General features: G+C 38.2%; 1 long non-coding RNA gene across 1 annotated transcript in view; it reads left to right on the plus strand.

Annotated features, from left to right (window-relative positions):
- The first annotated feature begins 471 nt into the window (after nt 1–471).
- The window catches only part of LOC123602280, a 250199-nt gene continuing 229965 nt past the window's right edge, over nt 472–20705 (plus strand). The window contains exon 1 of the long non-coding RNA XR_006714436.1: nt 472–577. This is a non-coding gene — a long non-coding RNA (uncharacterized LOC123602280). The remainder of the gene's footprint in view (nt 578–20705) is intronic.

The raw sequence follows: 20705 nt of genomic DNA on the forward strand, positions 1-20705 counted from the left end.
ACTTCAGCCTACCAAGCATGCATGAACTCAGCTCGCATCCGTTTGTGTATGTATAATTTTACGTTGGTCACTGATAAGAACTGGGATAATTGCACATGTGTAGAAAAAGGTCTTGAAGGATAAATGCAAACTAAGAACAGTGCTTCTTTGTGGAGAGGAAAGGTGACTGGTATTAAGGTAGAGCTAAAGGAACTTAATTACCTTATTTGTAGTTGCATTTAATGAAGAGAATGTATTCATATATTAATTTGTATAATTCAAATTGTGGAATAAATAATACATTTGAAAGGTTTTTGAGGGTGATAGATCTCTCTTTCAGCCATGGGCAATTCCTGGGAAGGACTAAGTACTGACACCTGTCAGTAGGCCGTCCTCACAAAAGCAGGGAATTAGCTTTAAAGCCCTGCATGGGGGGATCTGAACGGGAGAACGCGGTGTTTGTAACAGTTTGTCCACTTCTTCTCTGTGCAGCTACTCCAGCATTCTGGTGGGCCTCTTTTCCTGGTGGAGATGTCTAAGAGAGAGGTCAGTGGTACAAACTATAATCCTCACAACTGAAGACTCAGGCCTGCGAGTGGTAAGTAATGTCTTCCTCTACTGACATTCTAGATTGCCCTCACTCTCAGAACTTTGCTGTCCTAAGTGGTTTACTCGGTGGAGAGATCTAGACCCTCTACACTGAGGGCTCTGAGTTCTTGTCACATCCTTCTCAGGCTTTTGAACTTTTCCATTTAACTTAAAAAATGAACAGAGGAATACCAAGAGATACTCAAATGGTTCACTTTGGTGCCCCAAAATGGCTCCCCGCCCTCCTCAGGTGACAGAAGCTGTATCTTCTTCTGATAAGAGCCAGTGGTTCCTGCCAGCATGATGATTCTTGCTTTTGCCCCCTAATCCCTTGGCACTGAGACCCCAACAGACGAGGGAGGTAGCTGTAACTTAAGGATCGGTGGGATTCTTGCTGTATCGTAATGCTCCTTTAAGAACCAATACTTGTAAACCTACAAAGCTCAGGACTGTGAATGTCCAGATATTGAGAGTTATAGGTTTATGTGCATTATTGTGTGTTTACATAAACATATATATATGAATATGATTTTATATCTATGTAACTTTGCAAATAGATTACATAAAAAATTATATATACACATATCTCTATAGCTCCCTGTATTTCCTAACTCTGTTTGCTGAAAGACCATGAACTATGACACTCTATTAGTAATGTATACACCAAACACTTGGATTTGATTTCTAGAAATAATCTTCCACTAAAAGGAACCAAGGCTCCTTGGATTATAGAGCTGGAGCTGGTGAGCATAAAACAAGGGTATTAAGATTAGCATATAATATATTGTTATGCATAAAATAATTAAATGGTTAAAGGCTGATTGAAACATGGCAAAAAAAAAAAAGCAAAAACAGATGCAAGTTTGAAGGAGCTCACCAACCGTATGACAGTTTAAACATCAAAATAGATAATGAGACTATGAGATTGCTACTTAATGAATAAAAGAGAAATCCACCACTCCACACTTGTATAAGTAGATAAATAAGGAAGAAGGAAAAGGACTTCAGAGTAGATTATCAATGATAGATAAAGAAGAAATGATGAAATATACAATCATTGTTTAGCAACTATCACCTGGGTAGTAGGCACAGGTGAGAACCATCAATTAAAGGCTTGCCTGTAGGGGTTTGATGAGGAACAGAATATCGATGTAATCAAAATACCTCCCCATGAGATAGTAATCAAAATACCTCCCCATACAATAGTAACCAAAACAAGGGGAGGAAGCTTTACTACAGTGCATGATGCTGAGAACAGCACTGCCATCCAACTCTGGGACCTCAACTTCCGTGATAGTATTTCTTTATCCTTTCTGGCCCAGCCATCTTGTGCAAAAGTGGGTTTCCATTGAAGAAACTGGCAGAAACCAGGTGATAATTTGAATATCACCAGTGGTGGGACATTACCCGAGTGTGCCTCTTGATGCGATGCTCAGTCTTGTCATGAGGAAATGTCAGACACCAAGGGCTATCCTATAGCATGAAAGCCTTGAAGCCCCTCAAGCGCTGGTGAAATGAGGAGAAACTAATCAGATTGCAGGAATCTGATGAGACATGTCGGCTAAATGCAGTATTGTTGGGTATGTTGGTGGAACTTAATGGTTAAAGAGAGATTATTAGGTTATGTTAAATTTTGGGATCTATGTGTTGGGTCAATTTTGTTAGCACTGTTGTTTAACTGAATAGAAAGTGTGTGTGGTCATAACATATAGAGGTTTCTTTATTTTTGGAGAAAACACTACAGTATTTAGATGTGATAGGGCATCCCATCCAATAGAAAAAAAAGTCCATATATACAGAGAGAGAATGGGAAGGTAATGAGGCAAATGCAGTGAACCATTAACAATTGGGGATTTAGGTAAAGAGGATATGCCGGTTGCTTTTGCTATTCTTGCAATTTATTATGTATGTTGACCATTATTTCAAAATTTAAAACATAAAATTTCAAAAAATTTTTCCCTAAGATTTACTATTATATCAGAAGAATCCTTTTCCCCGAGTAGCTTTTTTTCTAATATTATACATTGTACTTAAAGACGATAGTATGTGCATAATCTTTGGTAAAGAGTTAAACCTAAAGAAATTTAAAAAATCTGTTAGTGCTATGAATTAAATATTTCAGGAAATGGTTCTTTCATTAAATCGATGTGGTAGGTGGTGCTAATGGCCATTTTCTAACACTGAATACAAAGAGACCAAAAGGCTAAAGGAAGCTGTCATGAAAACAAAAGCAAACCAAACATTCTAATGTACTCTTGATTTTCTCTGGAAGCCACATGTTTTCAATCTAGATTCAAGTTTTTATTTTACTGACTTATAGTTGATGTACAGTATTATATTAGTTTCAGGTATACAGCATAATTCAATATTTTTAGGCATTACAAAATTAGGAGTCTAGTTGCCATCTGTCACCCTACAAAGTTATTACAATATTATTGACTATATTCCCTGTGTTGTACATTGCATCTGACGATGTACTTATTTTTTTAATTTTTTAAATGTTTATTTTTTTTTTGAGAGTGAGAGAGACAGAGCACAAGTGGAATAGGAACAGAGAGAGAGAGAGGGAGACACAGAATCCAAAACAGGCTCCAGGCTCCGAGCTGTCAGCACAGAGCCTGAAGCGGGGCTCAAACTCACGGACTGTGAGATCATGATCTGAGCCGAAGTTGGTTGCCTAACCAACTGAGCCACCCAGATGACCCTACAACGTACTTATTTTTTTAACTGGAAGTTTGCACCTCTTAATCTCCTTCGCCTCTTACTCCCATCCCTCCACTTCCCTCCCTGCTGGGGACCACCAGGTTGTTCTATCTATGAATCTTTCTCTGTTTTGATGGTTTCATTTTTGAGATCCTGCGTATGAGTGAAATGGCATAGTATTTGTCCTTCTCTGATTTATTTCACTCAGCATAGATTAAAAGTACTAAACTCTTTTTTCTTTTTACTGCTTTCCTTTTTGTTTACTTTGTACAAAAACTCTTTTCATTTTTTCCCCAGTGTTCTTTATAGCTTTTTCTGGGAGAGAGCTCTGTAACTTTAGTATGTATTTATAGTTGTGAAATAGCTCTTCTCTCCTTAATCCTTTTGTTTACTCCCATAAATGAGTCATTGACGTTTCCCAACAGTTACTGGGAAACAGAGGCCTGCTTCTTGTTAATGTCACAAGTAGTCTTTTCCTGGAAATGAACATGTGAGCAAGCCTAAGTCCAAAAGGAATTTAAAAAGTATCTCTTTCAGACCAACAGTAAGTAATGTTTTCTTAGAGAATATCATGTATTCTTGGTTTTTTATTTTTAAATGTGCTTGTATAAATCCCACTGAAGAAAACTCAGACCCTCTGGCTATCTCTACTTTAATACAGTATTTTAAAATATAGCTTCAGTTAAAGGGAAATGTCGAGTTTTTCACTTAGTACTTCCCAAACCAGATTTCATTCACTGTTAGTTCAGGTATTTAGTTCTAGTTCCTATTTCAAAGCCCAAATGATCATACTTACAGTATACTGACTTCTGTGGGAATGTATGTCTTTTGGCAATTTGCTTGATAATTAGACTACAATTTTTTTTTTTTTTTTTTACTGGATCCTACTAGCTTCTTTATCAAAGGCACTCTGAATCCTAATACTTGGCTTCCCTAGCCCTTCCTTTTCCCTATCTTGAATCTTTTATCTTGCTCTCCTGCTGGGTAAGTGGTATTAACTATATGAAATTACCTACTTAGATCTCATTAGTTTTAATCTCTCCCAAACTGTCTGTGGCAGGGCAAGGGGAGAGGGGGGAGTAAGAAAGCTGGGAAGAAAAGGACTCTCCTTCCCTTCCCAGCATGATCCGGAAAACCAATGCTCTTCCTGTTCCTTCTGTGCTGTTGTATCTATCTTTGTAGCATGTCATTTAAAAAAGGTCATGGTGAGATCTCAGATAGGAAAAATGAAAAAAGACACTAATTTTTCTGGGAAGGAAACACACACACATACACACACAGGTAAAAGTGGTCTTTTTTTTTTTTTTTTTTTTTTAAACCTCATTACTTTGTGTGATAATCGGTTTAGGAAGAGAATTGAGATTTGCTCCAGGCAGGTGATGTTCTGCAGGTAAGTCAATATTCTTTTCCTCGGAGGCTGTCTTTGTTCATGTGCAGCTTGAGAAGACTCTTGCTCAGGACTTTGACCTCAACTTTGTAGTTTCACTGACCCTACATTGTTTCATTTGCAAGTATAAAACACCTCCTTTGTAAGTTTTCTGGAATGCATACATATTTTCTTGGTAGTTGTTTTTCTTAAAATGTTACTTGTCTTCAAACAGTTTTGATATTGCCCCCCCTCACCGTGAGTAGATATGCAATTCTGACCCTCAGGGTGTATCAAGGAGAGAGCGTCAATGCAGAGAGTTAGTGATGAGAGTGGGTATAGAGCCCTCACTGCGGAATGTGCCAGACTCATTTTCCCTAAGTTTTCTAGGTACCTTAGAGGACAGGCTTTGTCATCCTTTTCATGGACTTGGAAATGAGGTCCTTAGAGGTTAAGTAACATAGTAAGGCTGCTATTGTTCTCTCAGCTTGGAATGTCCTCACTTGTCAAGCATGACCCTTGTTTGTTCAGTGTTGAGGCTCCCATTCAAGGTCCCACTTTCCTGGCTCCATCAAAATAATTCCACTTGCTTCCTGAGCTCCAGATACTCATGGTGACATTATTTCCTTCATAGCGTTTATCACCTCTGACTTTTTTTAAATTTTTTAAAATGTTTTTATTTATTTTTGAGACAGAGACAGAGCGTGAGCAGGGGAGGGGCAAAGAGAGAGGGAGACACAGAATCTGAAGCAGGCTCCAGGTTCTGAGCTGTCAGCACAGAGCCTGATGAGGGGCTTGAACCCGCAAACCTCGAGATCATGACCTGAGCCGAAGTCGGATGCTCAACCAACTGAGCTACCCAGGCACCCCAATCACCTCTGACTTTTTTGAGCTTCAAGACAGAATTAAATTTGCTTGTCCTCTTGACTGTTGTATTCCCAGCTTGTAACATGGTGCGTCAGATGGCTGTTTTGGGTTGAATGAATGAACACACTCAGGTTGCATTCATCGTAGGCCCTAGTTTACAAGGCAGCCGTGAACCCTCTGCAGGAGTGTCAGGGCAACTACTTCAACAGACTTCCCCTAGTTGTTGTGCCGAAGATTTGTTTTTTCTGCATAAACCCTGAAGAACCAGATTCTGACACACCTTGAATACTGTGGACAATGTCTCCAACCCATTGATGAATCTCAGATGGGTCTGTACTTGGCCTGCAGGTAGATTCTTAGCAAAATCCTGCTTCCTATTCATGTTACTGCTTAAGCACAATGTTCAGTCTCTTATGATGTTAATATTGTATAATATTTCTGTTGATACTGTTGCCAGTAAGCATGTGCATAACATCAAAGGAATACTGTTATGGATGATTATGGTCAAAAGGTAAAATCTTTGGCCACAAAAGGAAAGTTTCTCTTGGGGACATAAACTGATCCAATACAGGAGGAACTGACATTTTCATTCCTGTGACACTGAAAACAACTGAAACAAACAACATAGATGCTTTCCACCCTTTTCAACCACTTAGCGTAATTTGCACTTATGTGAAGAGAGTTGGATAAGACATGAAGTTCCCGTTTATATTTTATCTAATCCTTTTTTTTCTTTTTATCCATGATTTATAAATACCTAGGATCCCTTTTCACTCACAACACTTGGAGCTCATGATGGCATATTTGTTCAATCTTGATTATCTTGTCTCCATGTGTTTGTTGTGTGTTCTCCTTTATTTTGGGGTTGGGCAGTGAGTAAACAGAGCAAAACTTGTTTGCTAATACTCTTTATTTTATACCCTGTAACTTTCATATTTCTTTCTCACATTGTAAATGTCTTTGGCATTATTGCTTCACCTATGGCTCTTCTTTATTGCGAAGTCTGCAAATACATAAACCTCTCTTATTCTGGAGAAACTATCTTTTTATTATCTCTGGCTTAACTTCCTAAATGCTGTTTTATTATCTACACTGTTCAATGAAATAAAATCTAAGTCTTGGGGGATCTGACAGAGACATCGTATGCATTGAGTTGAATTGCACCTGAAAACTGGGTGGATGAATTTCCTGATGAAGTGGAATATGCACTCAGTAGTAAATAGGATAATATGCTATTAGGAATAACCTCAGGGCACCTGGGTGACACAGTCAATTGAGTGTCTGACTGTTGATTTCAGCTCAGGTCATGATCTCAGGGTTCATGGGTTTGAGCCCTCCGTGTTGACAGTGCAGAGCCTGCTTGGGATTCTCTCTCTCCCACTCTCTCTGTCCCTCCCCTCCTCATTCTCTCTTTCTCAAAATAATTACATTAAAAAAAACAAACAAAAAAAAGAAACAGCATGACCTCAGGATAAATTTCAAACAAAAAAGAATGCTGAAGAATTATAAAAATGATTGCCTTTCTACTTAAAAAAATTCTTCCTTGTGGGGCACCTGGGTGGCTCAATCGTTTGGGCGTCCGACTTTGGCTCAGGTCGTGATCTCACAGTTCATGGGTTCAAGCCCCACATGGGGCTCTGTGCTGACAGTTCAGTGCATGGAGCCTGCTTTGGATTCTGTGTCTCCTTCTCTCTCTGCCCCTCCCCCACTTGTGCTCTGTCTCTCAAAAAGAAATAAATGTAAAACGAAAAAATTTTTAAATTCTCCCTTGCTCTTGTATTCTTCCTATAGTTACATTTTTGGTTTCTACAGCAGTTAGCAAGCTGTTTATTTCATCTTTATATTAGAACAAGTTGTTTTTCATCTGTCTCCGTCTCTACCAGAAATTTCTTTCCAGAATATCATGAGCTGTGGAGGAAACACGTCTTGCTTATAGTCCTGCTTGAATAATTGCTCTTATTTCCTTTTGATCTTGATAAACCAATAAAAATTTATTCCAAATGAAATTTCATATCCTAATGTATCAGGAATCTTTTATAAAGTCTAAGTAAAAGCTACTTTTCTCCCTTATGTATTTTAGTGATTCTTGATAAAATGATTCTCCATTACTCCTATTTATGGGTGGTTAGCAAATCCATCCCATCGGTTACTCAGCATGTCATTTCTGTTAAATTGCTTTCAGATATTATAGTTTTGCTTTGCCACAAAAGGTTACACTTTAGCCTTCTAGACAGCAGTAGTGAATACTAGAGCCCTGTTTGTATTATTACCCTGATTGATAAATTAAAAAGTTAAAAATAGCACAATTTTCTTTGAGCTAAAGCACTGTGTTGACATCTGCCACTCTGATGAAATGAATTGCTTTAGGAAAATAGGCTCTGTATGATTTAAAAATAGCATAAAAATTAGCTCTCAGTTCTTAAAATTTTTAATTGTGGTTTGCTATATTTTTTATTATAGGAATTGTATCAGAGGTTTACAAAATTTTTCTTAGATTTTTTAAAAAGGTAGTCTCTGTTTTTGTAAGTTGCAGAATTTGTGTTTTATTCCATGAATTTGTGTTGGAGTCTTACAAAAATTTTTTCCCTCAATTACATTTGAAAATTACATCCTTTTCCTTTTCAAATAAAAGTTAAGCAGGGGCGCCTGGGTGGCTCAGTCAGTTAAGCATCCGACTCTTGATTTCGGCTCAGGTCATCATCCACTGTATGTGGAATCAAGGCCCACATTGGGCTCCATGCTGACAGAGTGGAGCCCGCTTGGGATTCTGTGTCTCTCCCTCCCCTGCTTATGTTCTCTTTCTCTCAAAATAAATAAAATTACAAAGAAATTTTAAAAAGCAATGGCCTGATTTTCAAAAGAATACACTAGATATAAATGAAAGCAAATTATCCAGAAGAGAAACCACAACTGAAAATCAGGGCTACATACTATAGCACATATATTTCTATCAGGAACATTATCTGTTATAGACCCTGTTTTGTGTACTTTCTTTCTTAAAATTAAAAATCTTAACACATTTGGTGGCTGAATGGATAAAGAGTGACTTATTCATACAATGGGAATAAAAAAGAAATGCTAATGACATATTCAGCAACACGGATGATTTTTAAAATCCTTATGCTTAGTGAAGAAACTAGATACAACATACGACATATTTTATGATTCTATTTATATGCCATTCTAGTGAAGGCTTAGCTACAAAGATAGAAATAAGGTCAGTGGTCACCATGGGCCAGGGTCAGGAGAAAGAATTTGTTTGTAGACGGGCACGTGGGATTTTTTTTTGAGTGATGGAAATGCTTTATTATTTAATATATATGCGTTTATCAAAGCTCTTAAAACTATACCCTAAGTATTAACTTCACTGCATATTATATCTCATTGAAGCTTTCCTAAAGCAGACAAGTTTGCTTATAGGTGAATTTACTCAACTGTTATGGATATTTGAGAAGATACACTTTCTTAATCAGCTGTCTCATCAAATAAAATAAACTTTCTCTATAATTGAAAGATGTCCAGCATCTTGAACAAAACCAATTTTCTTTTAACTATGCAAGGTTAGCTTTCAGAGAACTAGAGGAACAACTTGGATGTGCCGAGGAAAGCATGCATGTTTAAGTTAGCTAAGTCTTCATTTTCCAGAGCAAAAATAAGTAGGCACCTTCCATAAGCCTAGAAAGAGGATTTTGATGTTATTCAGATGTTCAGAAGTCATCATTAGAAGAGCCCAAGTGTGAAGTGGTTTCACATGGTAACTTCACAGTCCAGACTTCGAGACAGAGGATCGAGCAAAGGGTGTTGCTTTTTATTCATAAATCCCTGTGTGTTCCTAGATTGTTGAACTAGGTGGCCTCATTGGCATCGTTTAATCAGCTGTGCTGGATATCTTCTGTCTCTTCACATCTATTTCCCCTGTTCCTCATGGCTCTCTTCTTATTAGGTTGATCTGCGTGGTTTGTGTCAACAGACTCTCACACCCTCAAGCCAATGGAGTTGTTGAAAGCAGGGAAGAGAGTGAGATCTGATGACTTCATCTGGTGGTTGCTCTGTAAGCTGCATCAGAACACCTGTCACATCACTAATTGCCACCCCTCCTATCCAGGTGGTTTTCTCTACTCAAAATCTCTTTCTTTCTCTGTTAAGATAACTTCTTCCTCTCCTCTTTTCACTGGGCTTGGGGATTTTTTTTTAAGGGTATTTGTTTTGGGAGAGAGGAAGAGAGAGAGCATGAATGGGGGAGGGGCAGAGGGAGAGAGAATCCAAAGCAGGCTCCACACTTACAGTGCAGAACCCAATGTAGGGCTCAAGCCCTACCGATGATGAGATCATGACCTGAGCCAAAATCGGGAGTGGGACGCTTAACGAAATGTATCACCCAGGCACAGGTTTATTTCATTTTAACCCTATTTCCCCTCTCTCATTTTCCTGCTCTCTCTAGGCAATCATCCCAATGCACTTCATTTATCTTCATTACAGATGTAGAAACTGAGGCTCAGAGAGATCTCACAGCAAGTCATTACCAGAACTGGAATTCATACTTAATTCTCTTGGACTCCAAAAGCCATATGATGGACCCTCCCATAGTTGATTTTATCAGTTTTCCTATCATAAAGATGGAAGGAAATTTATACACATTTACTCATTGCATTTCTAAACACTGAACAAGAGATACTTTGCAAAAATTTTATGGAGGCAAAATTGACATAACATTATATTCGTTTCAGGTGTAACAGCATAATGATTTGATATTTGTACACAATGGGAAATGACTGCCACAATAAATTTAGTTAAGATCCATAACCATACATAGTAACAGGTTTTTTTTTGTTGTTGTTGTTGTTATGGTGAGAACTTCCAAGATCCACTATCCTAGCTACTTTGAAATATGCAATACAGTATTCTTAACTATAGTTGCCTTGAGGCACTTAACATTACATCACCATGACTTACTCATTTAGCAAGAGCTACTTTGAAGGCAAAGTAAAAAATGCAAGTCTTACTGCCCTATGTTATCCTCTGATTTGGAAAAGATACACAACCAGAAAGACTTAAATGAGTTGAGTGGGTGCGGGATGAAGTATCATGAATTATTTTTTTTTATGTGGACAAAAAAATGAACTAATAGTTTCTTTCTAGAAATGAAACTATATAATTTTCATGATTATAATGAAAACCAATTGTATTGCATAAACCTCTTATTAATGGTTGATTATAACCCTTTCCAAACATTTGCCTATGTAAAAGCTTACATGACTAAGCATACTCTTATGTTCCTAATATTTCTCCTCCCCCACCTCATAGTATTCTGCTTGTTGAAAAGGAAACAATGAAATTGAAGGGGTTAACATGCAGAATTGTTAGAAGACTTTTTAAACACATACCAAATTAGATTTCTGAACATCATTTTTAGGGAAAACAGGCTGTGCATGTTCTAATTGGCCTATTTTTCCCTTTCTTCCTTCCTTCTATCCTTCCTTCCTTTCTTCTTTTTAAAGTTTATTTATTTATTTGTTTATTTAGAGAGTGTGTGAGCACAAGTGGGGAAGGGGCATAGAGAAAGAGAGACTTTAGAGCAGGCTTTGCACCGTCAGTGTGGAACCCCATGCAGGGCTCTAATTCATAAACCCTGAGATCATGACCTGAACCCAAATCAGGAGTCAGATGCTTAACTTACTGATTCACCCAGGTATCCCTGGACTTTTTTTTTTTTTTTTAATTCATCTGAGAGGACTGCCCAGATATCAATCGTGAAAACCCAAGGTATTCACAAATTGTGTGAGTGTTCATGGCTAATGTGGAAGCCAACTATGGTGTCCACCTAGAGGGAACTTTAGCATTATGCTGTATGAAACTTAAGTGTCAGAGCCTCTTGCTTGGAAGGGCCCCTTTCCAAGCCCTGCACCTTAATTGTATTTATCATTTTATGTATTTTTCTTCCACTTGCATTCCAAAAATATATTTTATAGAATTACAGTACACGTAGAACCCCAAACCTGGATACCTGAGTTCACTTTCTAGAAGTAGTGATACATGGGTATAGATATAGACTGCGTATAGACTGTGTATAGACTCATTCTATCATGTTAGATTTTGATACAAGTTTAACTTCAAAAAGAAGGTAGTCCAAATATATTACCAAGAATGCACATAAAACTTTCTTTAATAAAAATTTGAATTTATTTATTTATTTAAATTTTTTTTTCAACATTTATTTATTTTTGGGACAGAGAGAGACAGAGCATGAACGGGGGAGGGGCAGAGAGAGAGGGAGACACAGAATCGGAAACAGGCTCCAGGCTCTGAGCCATCAGCCCAGATCCTGACGCGGGGCTCGAACTCCCGGACCGCGAGATCGTGACCTGGCTGAAGTCGTACGCTTAACCGACTGCGCCACCCAGGCGCCTCTGAATTTATTTTTAAAGATAGGAAAACAGAGCTTCCCTTCTGTAGTCTTAGTATTGGTGAGACACTAAACATGAGAATTTAAATGTTAAAATAAGTGATCTATGTTAAGTCTGTGATTAAGCATTTAACTTCTGTGGACAGCAATTGCCAGTGTTCCTTATGGACTGTCAAATTCTACTTGGCACCCATAATGTAACAACTACATTCCATTAAATGAGGGGTTCCCTCCTCCTTTTAAACCATACACATGGAATTCTACATGTATTGTTGTCACATTCCTGAGTTAGGTGTTCAGAATCTTTGTTATATTTATTAAATTCAGAAGTCACCATTTCTGAATATCCAGTCTCTCTAGTAATAGTGTTCAATAATGTATAACAGTATTTTTATTTAAAGAAATACATTATATAAATCTAAAGAAGGAAAAAACTTAAACTTGAGAAAATGACCAAATTTTTATTTTATATATAATGTATATAATACATATATATGGCTTTTCTCTGACATTAGAGTGTGGAACCAGAGTCTTGGAATCTGATCAAAGTGTTAAGGAATTTCAGAGGTATCACACAGAAAGTAAGCATGAAGTCTCATAGATAGTGCCACCAGTAATACAGAGGGCTAATGAGGATTGCTGTGGATGGAATTTAAAAAAAAATAATGTCAAGCCTCAATTATGCTAGTAAAAAATTTATTTAAGTAAACTCAGTAAATGTTTTGCCCCTTTAACATCTGAGTGATTTAAGTAAATGGATAACTTTCCTCGGCATTTCTGTTTATCAGAGAAGCTAATAAACCTTCCACTTATGACCTTAGACTGGAATTGATTACTTTCTGAAGTGAATAATCCTGTAAGAAAAGAATACATGAGGCTCTAAGGACAAACAGTTCTCTCAAACCATGTGTATTTAACATCTGTGGTTTCTTCCCTCAATTTTATGTGCTCTTATTTAAGTAGCAGTGATTTCCCTCAGGTCTAGAGTAAGCCATTTACTTCAACACTTGGATTTCTCTGCGAGGAAGGTAGGTTGGGAGACACATTGAGAGTTTAGGGCTAGAGTCATGCCTTTGAATGCCCTGGGCAGTAAAAGAGCCCCAGACTACTGTAGGCACTAGGAGGACTATTTGTCAGGAGCATTTTAGGACACTAAGGCCATGTGGTTATGATAAAGAAAGAATCTGGGTAATAATGACTGATTGTCTTATTGATGCTGAGCACACTATGTATGTCCATATCTTTGTAGTTTGTTCATTGTCCTGTTTTAGGTCTTTCTAAACTCACTGTGCCCATGCTTGAGTCTAAACTTCAGATCCACTTCTCATCGAATTGCCTTCTAAATACTCAAGTCTACATTCAGGTTTTGAATGTAGATGGGTTCAAGAGCATGCCGTGGTCTCCCTTATATTTAGGTTTAAGTTTGTTGCAGATGCTAAACTAAGATGCTTCATTCACTCGTTATTAACTCATTCACTCATTCATTCTCTAAATATCTGTGTTGTGGGTGTTGTGTTCCAGGCATTGTTCTGAATGCTGGAGAGAGATTTTAGTAGTTGATATCGACCACTGGAATTGATTTGCAAACAGCCAGTAAATGCCTCCTGAATGAATGAATGAGTGAATAAATAAGTAAATAAATGAGAAAGCACATGTACATAGAAATAGAACATACTGTAATAAGGGAACAAAAATTTAATTAGGTATCTACAGCAAGTACACATTCCACATCCTATGTTATTACGAAAGTCTCTTAGAAGGAACTTCCAACCATTTGTGGTATGAATATAAGATATTTTATGAAAAAACTGAGGCACAGAAAATAGTGCTTTAGTTTATGAGCTCTGGAAATAGTTTCCTTTTACTAGAAGGAAATAGTATTTTCGTTCCGTGAAAATATTTGAAAAATTGCAAACCTTGCCTTCACAAACCATATTTTTGGGGTAGAGAAGATCAAGCCCTGCCCTTCACTTTTGTTCTAATAAATGTGAGCCTATGATATTGTGAATCTTTACATTTGTCTGAAGTACACCCTTGTAGAAGATCAGCGCAAGCTCTTTGGTTATAGGAATTATTTGTTGAATTCCTTTCTAAAAAATAAATTCGTCTGTAATGTGGATGTCCCAAATCTCACCTGTATTTTCCAAACTACAGCCATTCTTTGCTAACACTGTTAGTAGCCACAATACTCAAGGAAGCCATGTGGGAGGACTAAATTTCACAACAGGTTTGCATTTCCTCATAACCATGGCCCCACAGAGTGGCTGTGTATAACGTCTGCATCCTGTGTCCATCAGTTCTGAAATGTGATCTTGAGGAAGATTTTCCATTATCCTATTATGCTTCATTTCCAAATCTGTATAACAGGAAAAATGATGGCACCTATCAGTTAGTGGGTCATTTAATAGATATCCTATTATATTGGTCTCATACAAACCAGTAACAAGGGATCTGAAAATGAGACCGGTGACCGAAAATTTTGAAGAAATTGAGAAAAAACTGAAACAGGCTCTGTTGTCTTGTCCAGTAGTACACATTAAAGGAGGAATTGAGGGGCACCTGGGTTGCTCAGTCAGTTAACTATCTGACTGTGGCTGAGGTTATGATCTCACAGTTTGTGGGTTCTAGCCCTGTGTTGGACTCTGTGCTGACAGCTTGGAGACTGGAGACTGCTTCAGTTTCTGTGTCTCCCTTTCTCTGCCCCTCCCCAACTTGCACTCCATCTCTCTCTTTCTCAAAAATAAATAAAAAATATTAAAAAAAAATGAAAGGAGGAATCTACTCCTGAAATCATTGTTTCACTATATGCTAACTAATTTGGATATAAATTTTAAAAAATAAAAAATAAAAAATAAAATTAAAAAAAATGAAAGGAGGAATTGAAATGTGTTCAGCCTTAATAAATCTATAGGTGAATGACTTTGAAACTTGCATTTTAAAACTTAGCTTTTGGTTAGCATAATACCCTTCATTTCTACCCACGTTGCTACAAATGGCCAGATTTCATTTTTTCTCATTGCCAAGTAGTATTCCATTGTATATATAAACCACTTCTTCTTCTTCTTTTGTTAATATGAAATTTATTGTCAAATTGGTTTCCATGCAACACCCAGTGCTTATCCCAACAGGTGCTCTCCTCAATACCCATCACCCACTTTCCCCTCCCTCCCACCCCCCATCAACCCTCAGTTTGTTCTCAGTTTTTAAGAGTCTCTTATGGTTTGCCTCCTTCCCTCTCTTTTTTTTTTCCTTCCTCCCCCCCCCATGGTCTTCTGTTAAGTTTCTCAGGATCCACATTACAGTGAAAACATATGGTATCTGTCTTTCTCTCTATGACTTATTTCACTTAGCACAACACTCTCCAGTTCCATCCACGTTGCTACAAAAGGCCATATTTCATTCTTTCTCTTTGCCAAGTAGTATTCCATTGTGTATATAAACCACAATTTCTTTATCCATTCATCAGCTGATGGACATTTAGGCTTTTTCCATAATTTGGCTATTGTTGAAAGTGCTGCTATCAACATTGGGGTACAAGAGCCCCTATGCATCAGCACTCCTGTATCCAGTAGGTAAATTCTTGCAGTGCTATTGCTGGGTCATATGGTAGTTCTATTTTTAATTTTTTGAGGAACCTCCACACTGTTTTTCAGAGCGGCTGCATGAGTTGGCATTCCCACCAATAGTGTAAGAGTGTTCCCGTTTCTCCACATCCTCTCCAGCATCTATAGTCTCCTGATTTGTTCATTTTAGCCACTCTGACCGGAGTGAGGTGGTATCTCAGTGTGGTTTTGATTTGTATTTCCCTGATGAGGAGTGACGTTGAGCGTCGTTTCATGTGTCTGTTGCCCATCTGGATGTCTTCTTTAGAAAAGCGTCCATTCATGTCTTCTGCCCATTTCTTCACTGGATTATTTGTTTTTTGGGTGTGGAGTTTAAGTGAAATGAGTCAGGCAGAGAAAGATACCATATGTTTTCACTCATATGTGGATCCTGAGAAATTTAACAGAAGACCATAGGGGAGGGGAAGGAGGAAAATAAAGTTACAGAGAGGTAGGGAGGCAAACCATAAGAGACTCTTTTTTTTTTAAACATTTATTTATTATTGAGAGACAGAGAGACACAGAGAGTGAGCAGGGGAGGGGTAGAGAGAAGGGGAGACACAGAATCTAAAGCAGGCTACAGGCTCTGAGATGTCAGCACAGAGCCCAATGTGGGGCCTGAACTCACAAACTGTGAGATCATGACCTGAGCTGAAGTCAGACACTTAACTGACCGAGCCACCCAGGTGCCCCAAGAGACTCTTAAATACTGAGAACAAACTGAGACGTGATAGGGGTGGGGGAGAGGGGAAAGTGGGTTATGGGCATTGAGGAGGACACCTGTTGGGAAGAGCACTGGGTGCTGTATGTAAACCAATTTGAAAATAAATTGTATTTAATATAAGAAATAAAAAAATAAATAAAAAGAATGTGTATAAAGAATAAAAAAAATAAAATAAAACTTAGCTTTTGGGTTAGCCCAATGCTAGCCACTGTTACCAAGAATCCTTAGCCAGGATAAGTCAATTTTTTTCTCACCCAGAAATCCAAGGCAGTTGTGACTTCTGTCAGGGACAGCTGTCTTCTCTGTTGTCTGTCACATAGGTGCTCATAATAATGGAAACTCTGATGAGGTCTTGAGGACATCATGGTAGTCTAATCCTAGTGAAACAAATGAGGTCAGATTTTGAGACATTTTGGTTCGCTAGGCCTGGAAATTGCATTTTAACATCATCTCATGGTCACACGATAATGCGAGGAAGGCTGAAAAATTAGTGTCTGATTGTGTCCTTGAAGAAGAGAATATATATACTTGTAAATAGCAAGCAATTTTTGCCACAGGTTACCCTACTGCTTCTGAAATACTAATCAGTAGCCTTTGCCTCATATTTAAAGCAGACCCATCCTTTTCCCAATGAGACTTCCTACAGCCCCTTCCATCACTGCCCCCCTTTCCCAGTCCTTCACAGGATATCTGGAAGATGTCGACTTCTCTCAGTCAGGACCAGTCCTCTGTTACTATATTTTAAATCCTGTGACCTAGAAAATAGCATACTTTAGTAAAGCAGGTGCATAGTAATCATAAGAAACCTTTACTTTGACAATGTGTGAATGGGAAACTCATGGCTTACTTTAGTGCAGAAAAATGCTGGAATCCTTCTGGAAAGGCAATCTTTAGACTTGTCTACACTGGCAGACGAGGAAGTTTCATGATTAGATATTGGTTCTGTGTTCTGGAAGAACTTCCTTGTGAGTTGATCTCCATGGACTTAGCTCCCGTCCTCTGGAAGGATCTTCCTTCTATATTTACGTCTGCAGACAGTTTTATTTTTTTATTTAAAAAAATCTTTATTTATTTTGAGAGAGAGAGAGAAAGAGAGAGAGAGAGAGGGAAGCACAAGTTAGGGAGGGACAGATACAGAGGGAGGTAGAGAATCCCAACCAGGCTCCCAGTGCTATCGGCACAGAGCCCGATGCGGGGCTCAGTCTCATGAACTGTGAGATCATGACCTAAGCCCAAATCAAGAGTCAGATGCTTAACCCACTGAGCCATCTGGGTACCCCTGTCTGCAGACACTTTTAAAATGGGCCCTGGAGGGGTGCCTGAGTGGCTCAGTGGGTTAAGCATTGGAACTCTGCTTAGGTCATGACCTGCATTGAGCTCTGTGCTGACAACAATGAGTGTGCTTGGGATTCTTTGTTTCCCCATCTCTCTCCTCCTCCTCCACTCAAGCTTGTGTGCTCAAAATAAATAAATAAACTTAAAAAAATTTTTTTAAAGTAAAATGGGTCCTGGAGAATATTCTCTTAGGGAGCTGTGCAGTTTCCAAAGCCCATTTCTTAATCTTATGCAATTGGGAGCCCAAGGATGGTTTTATATTCAGTCTTTTTCTTTTAAATTTTAATTTTATTTTTTGGGCTAAACTCATAGTTCTTGACTGTAGAATTACCTCAAAAAAAGTTTTGGGGGGTTCTCATTTAGTGGTTTACGTATATTCCAAGTGCTAGTAACCACAGACAATGTCTTTTTCCTTTTTCCTTTAGGTTTACTTCTCTAGCTTGCTTTATTTCTCTGCTTCTTTACTTCCATGCCTATTTCTTTCAATATAGTAGTAGTTGCCATCTGAACAAGAGGTTTTGGTAAGAAGGCAGCATCCTTAATTTTTGCTGCAGGGCTCAGTTCCTTGTCTAATGGAGAAAGCTTACTGTGACTTTGTGCTCAAAGCCTTTTTTTTTCCAGTTTTGACCCTTATTAGAGGGTTTGAAAAAATTGGCTTCTCCAACACTGCCACACCGACAGTGGGAAATAGATGTGAAGAGACAGAAGATATCCAGCACAGCTGATTAAATGTTGCTAATTTGGGTGTCACCATTTTGGCATCCTTTGTGTTTTTATTTATTCATTTTGAGAGAGCAAACAAGCAAGTGTGTGAGTAGGGGAGGGGCAGAGAGAGAGAGAGAGAGAGAGAGAGAATCCCAAGCAGGCTCTGTGCTGACAGCCCTACTCAGGGCTCGATCTCACAAACCATGGGATCTTTACCTGAGCCGAAATCAAGGGTCAGATACTTAACCAATTGAGCCACCCACTTACGGCTTACTGTTTCTTACCCACTTATTGCTGCCATTTTCACCATAGTGGACTTCGGTAACACAACACTCCCCTCATTCCAGTCTGTCCTAAGTAGGAAAGAGCATGGAGATACCCTAGAGAGATTTTCAGACCAAGGCTGGAAGAAGCACACTTCACCTTGCTTCACATTTCCTATTCATGCACACAGCCAGAACCAACTGTATGGAGGCTGGAAAATGTAATCTAGCTATGTGCCTAAAAGAAGAGGAAGTTGATTTGGGTTAGGGCATCATGGACTCTGTCACATATTCTTGTGGATTTATTATGTACCTGTATTCACTTCCTGTCATATTATTATACCAAACCTGCAGTTTTTACTGAGGTCTCCGTCTGAAGGGGAAACTTCCCAAAACATGACACCACAGTCTAGGTATACAGAAAAAAAAGAATGAAAGATGTAATATCATGGTAGATTCTCACTCCAAGAATTGAAGGAACTTGGGGCACCTGAATAACTCAGTTAGTGAGGCATCTGACTTCGGCTCAAGTCATGATCTCGAGGTTCATGGGTTCAAGCCCCTCATCGGGCTCTGTGCTGACAGCTCAGAGCCTGGAGCCTGCTTTGGATTCTGTGTCTCCTTCTCTCTCTGCCCCACCCCTGCTCATGCTCTGTCTCTCTCTCCCTCTTTCCCTCAAAAATAAAATTTAAAAAATTTTTTGTCTGGCTTTACCTCTGAATCTCCAGTACTAGTTGAGGACTGGGGAATTAGTAGGTGCTCAACATTAAATTGATGAACCGGTGAGTAAAATCATGATGCATGAATCAGAATCTGAGTTGCTTAAAAAGGGCCATGGGATCTCAAATTTTCCCCTGAAAAAATTGTTAATTATGTGAGTCTTTAAAAATTTATGACCAATATATGGACATTTTTCCAAATAATAAGGTCATTGTTGCAATTATGTAGTAATGGTTAAGCATGAATTAATTTAAAGTACTCAGAGGATACCTATCAAGAAGATCTAGTAACATTGTTACTTGATTTTTATATTTTCACTTTGCTGATTACTGAGCCAATATAGAAGTATTTGAGAAGTGTTGGAAGACTTGGGTAATATAACCATGGTAATGATTTTTAAAGCAAGATAGAAAATATGACCAAAGATGAAAGTTCATTAACACATTCTATGTTTAAGATTATCATGAGGTGAAAGTCCAAGTATGGGTACGATATTAGAAATAGGAATTATGGCAAATTAAATTGTGTTTTCCACTAGCAATTGTTTATCAGGTCAAATATGTCTAAAGTTTGATGTTCTTTTTCTCAGTGAGTACAAACGGAGTATATCTCTATTAATAATTTTGAAAATAACTTGAAATTGTTCTGGCTATGAAAATTATTCCAGAAAACCAAATTTAAAAACCGAGAAATGTGGGGCACCTGAGTGGCTTAGTTGGTTAAGCCACCGACTCTTGCTTTCAGCTTGGGTCATGATCTCACAGTTGTGGGATTGAGTTTTGCATCGGGCTCCATGATGACTGCACGGAGCCTGCGTGGGGTTCTGTCTGTCTGTCTCTCTCTCTTTCTCTCTCTCTCCGTCTCCCTCTGCCCCTCCCCAACTTGTGTGTGCACATGCCCATGTGCACACTATTTCTCTCTCTCTCTCAAAAAAAAAAAAGTAATAAAATAATAAAAAAAAAACAGTTAAATGAGATAAGTTTGCTGGGAGAGAACTAATAAAGTTAATGGTTTAAAGGCGAGTTAAAAAATTGTTTTTGTATTTTCTATTATTTTGAAGGTAGGTGCTATTGAAAACATCACTAAAAAGATGAAGAGCGTAAAGGCATTGCCAAAGGCTGAATCTTAATATTTATGGATTAACATTTTCAGAAATATTTCTATTATCATTAACACTTGGCAGTTTTAAATTAGCAAAGTATTTCTAACAAGATAATATTTCTAACAAGGGCATCATCAGCCACATGCCAGGCATTATGCTTAGTACTAGGGTTAATCAGTGAGCAAGACCAACGAGGAGCTGATCTCTTGGTGCTAAAATTATAATGGAATTTTCCTCTATTTGATGAATTGAACTGCTCACCATGTGGAAGGACAACAATCAGAAACTCCAAACCCTCCTCACTTTGACTTTCCTAAATGTTAGATACAACTTTGTGCATCTGGACAC

Source organism: Leopardus geoffroyi, chromosome A1 (assembly GCF_018350155.1).
Source record: "Leopardus geoffroyi isolate Oge1 chromosome A1, O.geoffroyi_Oge1_pat1.0, whole genome shotgun sequence".
Taxonomy (NCBI): Eukaryota; Metazoa; Chordata; class Mammalia; order Carnivora; family Felidae; genus Leopardus; species Leopardus geoffroyi.